At 43.4% G+C, this 10601-nt stretch overlaps 1 long non-coding RNA gene across 3 annotated transcripts in view; it reads right to left on the reverse strand.

Moving 5' to 3' along the window:
* LOC148148199 (uncharacterized) overlaps window positions 1-9760 on the reverse strand; it is a 26879-nt gene extending 17119 nt beyond the window's left edge. For 2 of the 3 annotated variants that reach the window (XR_015759337.1, XR_015759336.1), the window contains exons 1-2: window positions 9664-9760; window positions 8462-8646 (exon numbers count right to left, since the gene is read on the reverse strand). This is a non-coding gene — a long non-coding RNA (uncharacterized LOC148148199). Of the gene's footprint in view, window positions 1-8461; window positions 8647-9070; window positions 9101-9663 lie in introns of those variants that run through there. The other variant, XR_015759338.1, reaches the window with a different exon arrangement.
* Window positions 9761-10601: the final 841 nt, after the last annotated feature.

The following is a 10601-nucleotide window of genomic DNA, read 5'->3' on the forward strand; positions in this document are numbered from 1 at the left end:
CAAGAAGGTTGTATTTTAAATTGAAGAGAATGTAATCATGGAAATATTCTGATAACGATGGAGATAGGTTAACCGATAGGATACAGAGAGGATAAGTGGAAAGCTCGATTTCACAGTGCCTCCACGTGTCGAATAAGGTACTGCAGAGATCAGAACTTGGACCTCAGTCATACACAAAATGTCAGTGATTTAGAGTTTGAAAATAAACATAATATCTCAGCATTTGCATATAGCATCAAACTGGGTGGGAGAGTCTGCTTGCGGGGTGGCGGGGGCATGCAGAAATTCGTAATTGTGATTTGGACATGTCACGACAGTGGAAATATCGATCGCCGATGCAGTTTGTTGAAATGGATCGGAGAACATCTGCTTTGGGAACAGAAACAAGAAGGGCGAATGTTATCTGAATGGTGATGGATTGGGACAGTCGTGGAGTCCCAACAAGACCTTCACCGCAATTTACTTGCTGAAAGAGTTTGGAGCATAAAATTCAGCACCTCCGGGTAGTAATCTCAGAAATACTGTCTTTGCCGTGATTCTCATCATTTAGGTAAAGGGACGCCAGCGAGGTAAACGCCAAACTTTCAGGATTGTGCAAAAGGAGGGGTTAAGATTCTTGGGACTTTTTGAATCGCTTTTGGGAATGATAAATCTGTTCAGAACAGATGGTGTCCCCTCAGCCGAAATTGAATTATGCTGATGACTGAGAGATTAAATAGCGTAAATAGGGTAAGTGCAAACTTATCGACAGTGGGTCTGTGTGTGTGTGTGTGTGTGGTGAACGGATGTTGGGGAGGTGTTGTGTGTAAACTGAAGACTTTACTGCTTTTCGCAAGTTTCAGAGAAAGCAAGAGAGAGAACTTTTTGAACATGGAAGATACGTGACGGGAGACGTAAGAGTTGGAACGAAGAGCAAAGAATACTTATAGCCCAGGAACAGACCCTTCGGCTTGAGCCGATGCAAATCTACTGTCTAAACCTGTCGCACAATTCTGTATCCCTCTGGTCCCAGCTACTCATGCATCTGTCCAGATGCATCTTAAGTGATTCTGCCGTTTCTGCCTCTACCAGCTCTGCTGGCAACGCGTTCCAGGCACACATCACCATCGTTGAAAAGTACTTGCTGGTTATATCCCCCTTAACCTTTTCACCGCTCACCTTAAAATTGTGATCTCTCGTTATTGAATCCTTAACCGTGGAAAAAAGCTTTTCACTATCTACCCTGTCTATTCCTTTCATGATTTTGTAAACCTCAATCAGGTCTTCCCCAATCTCCTTTCTTTTCTATTCAATCTCTCCTCATAGCTAGCACCTTCCATATCACGCAAATTCCTCGCATACCTTCTCTACACCCTTTCCAAAGCGTCCAAAGCGTCCACGTACTTTTCGTAATGTGGTGACCAGAACTGCACACAATATTCTCAATGCGGACGAACCAATGTCTTGTGCAAGTTTAACATGACCTGTCAACTATTATACTCAATAGGCTATCCACACAAAGCAAAAATACCATATGCCTTCTTGACCACTCTATCCACCTGTGCAGCAACTTTCAGGGTACAATGGACCTGCCCTCCCAGATCTCTCTGTTCATCAACTTTTCCAAAGGATCTTCCGTTCCTTGTATAATTTGCTCTCGAATTAGACTTACCTAAATGCATCACCACACATTTGTCAGGATTGAACTCCATCTGCCACTTTTCCAAGCGACTTTCCAGTCGATCTATATTCTCCTGCATTCTTTGTCAATCTCTTATGATTTCCGCTATTCCACCAATCTTCATTTCATCTGCAAACCTGTTGATCATATCAACAGTGCCCTTTTCCCGATCATTTACGGATATCACAAACAACAGTGGCTCCAACACTGATCCCCGTGGAACACCACTGATCACCTTTCTCCATTTCGAGAAACTCCCTTCGAATACACATCTCTGTCTCCTGTTCTTCAACCAGTTCTTTATCCACCTAGCCAGACCAAGCTGCACAACTTGCGACTATACTTTCTCTGTAAGTTTACCACGGTGGACCTTATCAAACGCCTTACTAAAGTGCATTAATATGACGTCTAAAGCCCTTCCTTCATCTATCAGCTTTGTCACTTCCTCAAAGAACTCTATTAACTTGGTAATGCGTGGTCTCCCCCGCACAAAACAATGTTGACTGTCACTAATCAGCCCATTCTTTTCTAAATATAAATAGATTCGATCCTTCAGTACCTTCTCCAGAAACCTCCTGCAAACTTACATCAGGCTCACTTGCCTGTAGTTACCAGGAATATCCCTATTAGCCTTCTTGTATAGGAGGACAACATGAGCAAGCTTCCAGTCCTCTGGCAACTCACCTGTGTTTAAAGATGCCACAAAGGTATCTGTCAGGCCCCAGCTATTTACTGTCTCTCATCCCTCGGCAGCCTGGGATAGATCCCATTCGGTCCTGAAGATTTGTCCACCTTAATATCCACGAGCCTATCAAACACATGCTCCCTACTTATTTCAACAACATAGGTTGATGCACCATAACCAAATGGTTGCTTTACAATGTGCAAAAACGTTAAAATAAAAGTGGGATTAAATTGTAGACATGTATATAGAGCATCGAGAAGAGAATTGTTGAAATATAAACAGAAATTACACGGGGGAAGTGACATAGTAGCACAGAACAAAATGTCGTTGGAGCCAAAGCAGCACGAGATAGCTAATATCTCCGTCATAAGTCTTCCGTTAGAATCAATATGTGTACCAATGGAAGTGGTAGATGGCACACTTGCTAAAAACATAGATTCGGTACATAGCCTGTACCGAATCTGCGTGGATGAGGAGACTTTCCACTCTCAAGCATCATAGATGTCCACCCATTTTGGTAAACATGTTGCTCTGCACTGTCATCCAGAGACCACTCGATCGCACCTCCTCCATTCCTCATTGCACTGCTCTCAAAACCCCTTTACACACAGTAAAGATAAGTTGAACCTTGTGCTCACCCTTGTGCTGACCAGTCTCTATATTCAACCGATCATCCTTAAACCCTTCTGACAACTCTAATTAGACCACAACACCAAGAATACCTTGCTCTCGCCACCTCTCCTGTGTACGTCAAGTATCAATGCATTCCTCAAATGTTTTGGGGACATTGCCTGTAAACACTCCTGAACCTAATGGTACCTTCCCATACGACTGAAAGGCATGCAAAACGTATTGGCGCACCACCACTCACTCACCTCCATACCGGGCCATAAACAACCTTTCCAGGTGAAACTGATGTTCAAATGCTCCTCCTGCAAACTAGTTTACTGTATCCAGTGGTCCCGATGAGGTCTCCTCGTCATCGATGAGAGCAAGCGTAAATTGAGGCCACGTTTCACTAAACATCTCAGCCTGGCCTGCTGGAGCCGACCTGACCTCCTAGTCGTTGTCTGTTGTAATTCCCCTTCCTACTCATTTTCCAACATGACCAACCTTAGCCTCTTTATTTGCCACAGCGAATCTGACTGCAGGTTGTGGTAAATGGCACCTCGTCCTCTGCTTGTGGACAATGTAGCCCGGACACATAGCATTGAGTTCTTCAACTTCAAATAGCTTCCATTCCTATCCCCTAGCAACATTCCCAGCCCCTCTCCTCTCCCTATCTTCCATTCCTCTAATCAAGCATTTCCTCCAGAAAGAAACAAATGTATTGTTCCAATCAACCAACCAGGCCGGGCCCTGGTTTTATTTCACCTGTCCTGAACACAACACACTGCCATCCTCAACCACTACCCCGCCTAATCTGCGGATCCATTTATACCCAGCCCAACGACTGAAGGAAGGTTACACCCGAAACGTTGATATCTTCACCTCCTGATGCTACCTGACTTCCTTTGTTTTCCAAGCCTCCTGCATGTCTGCCTTGGATTTCAGCATCTGCAGTTTGTTTGTCTCTTCTGATGTCGCACGTAGGCCGACTGATTTCCTCCACGAAATGAAACAAGGGAGAAAATTTGCCAATTATAGGAGTGTATTTAATCATTAAATTCAAATGTATCTGTTATGAATGGATTAGAATCGATGTCCCTACAGAGACGCCGAGATTACGATATCTGTGGTGCTCCCACAATTCCGCCACATTTGCTTATATTTCAACGCAATCAAAGCTCAGTGGCCTGATGGCTAAGCTGTGAGCACTGCTACCTCACAATACCAGAAAACCACGTTCAGTTGCAGCCTCGGGCGACAGCCTGTCTGGAGTTTGCACGTTCTTCCTACGTGTGAGTGTTTTTCCTCCCACATTCCGAAGACGTGCGCGTCAGGTGAATTGGCCAAGCGAAATTGTCCATAATGATCAGAGATGTGTAATTCAGGTGCATTCCTGAGGCGAAATTCAGAGCAATCAGGCCGGCGGTTGGATCTGAATGGGATACTCTTCGAAGGATCAATGTGGAATTGTTGGGCCAAGTGGCCTGTTTCCACACTGTAGGGATTCCATTTAAAAAAAAGAAAAAGAAGAATTCTCCCTGTGTGTGCGGGTTTCCTCCGGGAGCTCCGGTTTCCTCCTTAATCCAACGATATGCTGGTAAGGTGATTTGGAAATGATAAATTGCACATAGTTTAAGGGTATGTATGTTAGTTCAAAAGTCAGGAGTAAAGCTAGAGTAATACAGTAGGGAACTGGTTACTCTTCGGAGGGTCGGTGTGGACGTTTTGACTAAATGGTCTGTTTCCACACTGTCGGCAATCTGTGAAGGATTAAAGTGCAGCCGTGCTTCTTTAACTAAATTAACAGTAAATGGTTCAAGAGCCGTATCAATCATTAATCCCTATGGCCTTTGATGTTAGTGACAGGTAAGCGAAGGGTGCAAACCACGTTTATTAATTCCACACGGCCGATTTATACAGAATTAAATTGCTTTCCAGCCCATCAGACTTGGGCTGTTTCTGGTTTCTGTGGGAAAGGCCTTTTTATGTTCAGTTTCAAATCTTGTGTAATGAAGAATTGATCCGACATTGGACACAAATGCGGTTTAGATTTTGGAATGGTAACAGGTTTATGGAAGAGACTGTCATACTGAAAGGAACATAGTTGTAGCAAGTAAGGCCAAATTGCAATATCACTCAACAAGTCAGGATTCTGTCAAGAAACAAAAAAAAAACACAGCTTCTCCCGTGAATTACTGTGCGTGGTCTGTTAGGTTGACAGCTTCTTCCATCAATCTCAATACCTTTTCATGTCTTTCTATCCCTCTAATGTACTCTCCATCCCTCGCTGTCACTCTCTCTCAGACACTCCCAATTGCCATTTTGCATCTGCATCTCAACTCTGCAAAACACAGTCTCCTTTCAAAACAGCAGTTGCTTCCTCCTGTGTCTTTCTTCACTCTGTCTGTGTGATCTCTTCATCCTTTGATCTCTCCTAATCTGTTACCGATCATGTTCGCTCCACCCAGATCCATTCCTGGACTGACTTTTTCCTGATTAATTTCTGTGCCTGCATGTGCTCGACGTTATTCTCTTTCTAACTTACATTAATCTCTCATCTTTGTTTCATCTTACTGGAAATCTTACGTCAATCTGTTTTAGGCTTAGTTATGCACAATATTATACAACATCAGACTGAGAGTCAATATTGTTAGTTGTTAATACACATAAGCCTCTGATTAAGGTGAGACGATTTCCAGCTTCCTCTGCGTAACTTTGGGATGGGAAAGCACAGATTTCTTCCTGAAAGTATTTGTATTAAACGATTTTTCTTGTCACAGTGTCTCAGTGATTAACACAGCAGCTTCACTGTGCCAGACACGTCGGTTTAATTTCATCCTCAGGCGACCATGCGAAGTTAGTACATTCTCCCTGTGGCTGCATGGATTTGCTTTGTGAGCTCCGATTTCCTCGCACAGTGCAAGGATGTGCACAGAACGTGGGTTACACTTGATTAATAGCCCATAATATCCAGGGATGTGCAGTGTCGATGGGTCAGCCATGTGCAATCTGTGTTACAGGTTTTGGGTAGCGAGGTTGGATATTCTTTGAAGGATTGGTGTGGATTCCGTGGACCGAATGGCCTGCTTCCACACGAAAGGTATTTGATCATTCTTATTCTGATCGCCAGGCTCACAAGTAAAAAGTAGAAAGAATTGATGACGCTCCGCTCCCTGACACTTGACCAGAAGCCATTTCGAAACACAAACATTCAAGGAAAATCACATTTCATTAACCATTTGAAGATACAACCAAAAATACATAAGTTGATCATTTTTCCCTTAGAGCCTCCTTTGCCATTCAATAATTTCATAACTCACACACGTTTATCCTCATCTCCACCTTCCTGAATATTTCTGAATATCTCTGCTTTTCTTTCACTTCATTGGTTATCAACAAACTCGCTCTGCCTTCCTGATTTCTTCTCATAAAAAGAATCATTTATTATTTGATGCCCAGAATTCTGACGACTCACAACCACCCCAGAAAGAACAAGAACTAGCACATTTTTGAAAGGAGTATGTCCCCTTTTGTTAAACTACGACTGAATGCGAGAAACTAACAAAGCAAACTCGTTGCTGATATAACACAATCTAAAGCAATCTAACGTTGTGGACAGAGTAACTCAATTTTCTCAATTGGTAAGGACAACAAGGAGTTGTGCAATAAATCAGTTAGAACTGCGGACAGGAACATACAGAGCTCACAGCGATGTTCAAGATCAGCAATTAAAAAGGAGCGTACCGGGGACCCGAACAGCTGCTAGATTGGAATAGTGAGTGCGTTCTAACTCACCAATTATTGCATGTTCTATTTCTTGGATAAGCAGCTGTTTTAATTCGACTGGAAGTGATAGTTTAACAAGATCCTCTGAACGGATCAATTCAAGTGGGCCCTGGAATGCTATTGAAATACATCCTCACTAACATGGCTGTGCAAATCATCATTGATATTCGCTGCATTTACCTGAGCAAAAACATTACATCAGCTGCAATGATACTGTTTTCAAAAACATGTTATAACTGCTCAAGAAACAAATACACAAATTGATGACAAAACTTCCCGACCAAAACACACACAGCAGAGTTCGTTAAGGTGCGATCCCTCAACAATGTTGGGTAGCTTCATGGTACCAACTTATCTCAGTGACGTTTCTGATGAAGAGTCACTGGACTCGATACGTTGCCTCTGCTTTGTCTCCACAGATGGTGCCAGAATTGCCGAGTTTCTCTAACAGATTTTGTTTATTTTTTTATATTTTACAGACAGAACACATCTTTTGTACTTCTTTTAAAAATGTTACTGTTGTAGTTACCAAATGTAGAGAAGTCACTCACAGAGTGAGACCGATTCCATTGTCTTCCTGCATTTTCTCATTCTGATTTTCAACCTTTCCTCTGATGCATATTTGATTAAATTGAAACTTCAGAATCTAGTCCAGTGATAGGTGTGGGAAGTATAAAGAACTGGACAAGCCCCGTTCAAAACTTATCAAGAAGATACCCTAGATCCTGACCTGTATTGATTTAAAGGCATGCAAAAAGTGTCGTGTTTCAGATGTGTATGATTTCTTAAAGCTACTTGGCTTTAAGCAAAATACACATTATCTTTAAAAAAAGTTAACATACAACAAAGAATGTAAAATTGGCATCACTTTCAATCCATTAAATGGTTGACCAAACGTAGATTTTCTTCAACTACAAATCCTCAACTGTTAAAATGTAGCAGCATCACCAAAAACCATGAGTTCTGATGAAGCGTAACGTGACACACAACTTTAACTCTGGTTAATCTCCAGAGATGCTGCCAAACCTGCTGTCTTTTCCAGCATTTGTTGTTTTTGTTCCCATAAGCACAGATTCTTCTTTTTAACCGGTTATCTTCAGTCATGGACAAAGGAAAAAACGCAAAAAAGAAAAACTCTACAACAACAGAGAGAGTACGCCGTTTTTTTTCCAGCAAAACGGACAGATCTGTGTCTATTTGCTTCAATCTTTCTCCAATACCCACTCCAACTTAAACTGCTGGGACAACTAAAAACCTGTGTCCCGGTGAGCCTGAGTCCACCCACATGTGCTGCTTTTGTTTAATTCAACAAAACACAACAATTCAAGGAACTCAATGCTGTTTAACCACTGTTTCTGAAGCAGACATTGCAACAACATTTGGACAAAATAATTTTCGCAAGAGAACCAGTACATACTGATTAGATTAGATCCCCGACCGCATGGAAACAGGACCTTCGGTCCTACTAGTCCACACCATTTTCCAAATAATAACCCACACAGACCCACTCCCCTACCATATAATTACACCTGACTAACGCACCTAACACGCTGACCAATTTAGCAAGGCCAACTCACCTGACCACCACAACTATGGACTGTCGGAGGAACTGAAATACTCAGGGAAACCCCAGCAGACACGGAGGGAATGTGCTATCGCCACAAATACAGTGCCCAAGGATGGAATCCAACTATTAGCAAAGCATAATCAACAACACTTACTAGTTGGAATGTATCCTCAATAATGCTCAAGAAGTCTGATGGCATCCCTGGCAAAGTAGCTGTCGTCTTTGGCAACACTGAAAATTCCTCTTCCTCGTACGCCAGCACACAAGTCGCAGCCGTGTATCAGTTAGAGATTAATCAATATTGTTCAGACAGCGCCTTCCAAACTCATACTCTATTGTCTAAAAGAGAAACAGCAGTAGATACTTCAGAACATTATCATCTGGTTCCGCACTAAGCCTTACATAAATCACATTTGCCGAAACAAATCTGTTCCATAACCATCACTGAATGGGGCAATGCTATGGCTTTGACAGGTGCATTTTATGCTCTCTTTTTCTGAAAGAAATGTAAGTTGAGACAGAATTGGAGAGATCACTACCAGAAACCTACAAAATCAAAACGTTTATGAAGCCTTGTATTTATTTTGATGCAAAAGAAGAAGCCAGATTTGTGACATATCCCACAAAATCACAGTTTTAGTTCCAGACTTCTGCAGGTGTTGTGGTTGTGCAAGCGACAAATCTCTCTCTCTCTCTCTCTCCCTTTCACTCTCTCGCTCCCTCTGTCTGTCTCTCCCCCCACCCACATCTCTCTCTGTCTTACTGTTTGTTCCACTTAAAAGTTGAGTTCCGCTTCCTGCTGTTACAATTGCAAGTGAGGCAACCAATGCAACTGAATTAGCTTCTTTTCCACGTGTGAGGCTTATGACGTATTTCTATGTTTGAATAGCTAATGGTAATTGTTTTGTAGGGATTAAAACAAGGTCAGCCATGTGAACTTCGTAGAGGATGATTTAATACGATTCATACAGAGATTATTGGCTGGCAGGTCCAATTAAAGTGTCGAGATTCTTTCCTCTCTGAGAGCTGGCTCTGAGGAAGACGAACTTATGTCAAGTGTTGCGCACTTGTCACGAGGATTGTCTGAGTAATAGGATGCTGACCTCTATGGAGTAATTTCAGTGTGCGGAAAAGAGAACAAGAAGTGTGATTGAACCATTGACAAGCAACTGTACACCTTGAGTTGGATTAAACATTTCAGGCATCCAGCCAATATTTGGAAAACTGAACACATGAGGTCCAAAAGTTTAAAAATTGGCCAAGCATGTCTAAAAATAGGTTCCTGTTTCTGGCACAGTTTTGCTAGTTTGAAAGTCATCCTGAGTTTGGAAGACGCTCTGTCATTTTAAATCTTACCTTTCTATATCTGCTCTCAATGACTCTCAGAGATACATTCTGGAAATGTGTTGCTGGAAAAGCGCAGCAGGTCAGGCAGCATCCAGGGAACTTGGGAATCGACGTTTCGGGCATAAGCCCTTCTTCAGGAATGAGGAAAGTTTGTCCAGCAGGCTAAGATAAAAGGTAGGGAGGAGGGACTTGGGGGAGGGGCGTCGGAAATGTGATAGGTGGAAAGAGGTCAAGGTGAGGGTGATAGGTCAGGCTGGGGTGGGGGCGGAGAGGTCGGGAAGAAGATCTCAGGTTAGGAAGGCGGTGCTGAATTTGATGGATTTGACTGAGACAGGGTGGGGGGAGGGGAAATGAGGAAACTGGTGAAATCCGAGTTCATCCCTTGTGGTTGGAGGGTTCCTAGCCGGAAGATGAGGCGTTCTTCCTCCAACCGTCGTTTTGTTGTGGTCTGACGATGGAGGAGTCCAAAGACCTGCATATCCTTGGTGGAGTGGGAGGGGGAATTGAAATGTTGAGCTACAGGGTGGTTGGATTGGTTGGTCCGGGTGTCCCAGGGGTCTTCTCTGAAACGCTCTGCAAGTAGCCGGCCTGTCTCCCCAATATAGAGGAGGCCACATCGGGTGCAGAGGATGCAATAGATGATGTGTGTGGAGGTGCAGGTGAATCTGTGGCGGATATGGACGTTTCATTTGGGGCCTTGGAGGGAGGTGAGGGGGGAGGTGTGGGCGCAAGTCTTGCACCTCCTGCGGTTGCAGGGGAAGGTGCTGGGAGTGGAGGTTGGGTTGGTGGGGGGTGCGGGTCACGGAGGGAGTGGTCTTTACGGAATGCTGATAGGGGAGGGGAGGGGAGGGAAATATATCCTTGGTGGTGGGGTCCGTTTGGAGGTAGCAGAAATGACGGCGGATAATACGCTGTCCATGGAGATTGGTGGGGTGGTAGGTGAGGAC

The sequence above is a fragment of the Chiloscyllium plagiosum genome, unplaced genomic scaffold (assembly GCF_037043375.1).
Source record: "Chiloscyllium plagiosum isolate Xiang-an unplaced genomic scaffold, Cpla_swu_hap1 HiC_scaffold_14, whole genome shotgun sequence".
NCBI lineage: Eukaryota > Metazoa > Chordata > Chondrichthyes > Orectolobiformes > Hemiscylliidae > Chiloscyllium > Chiloscyllium plagiosum.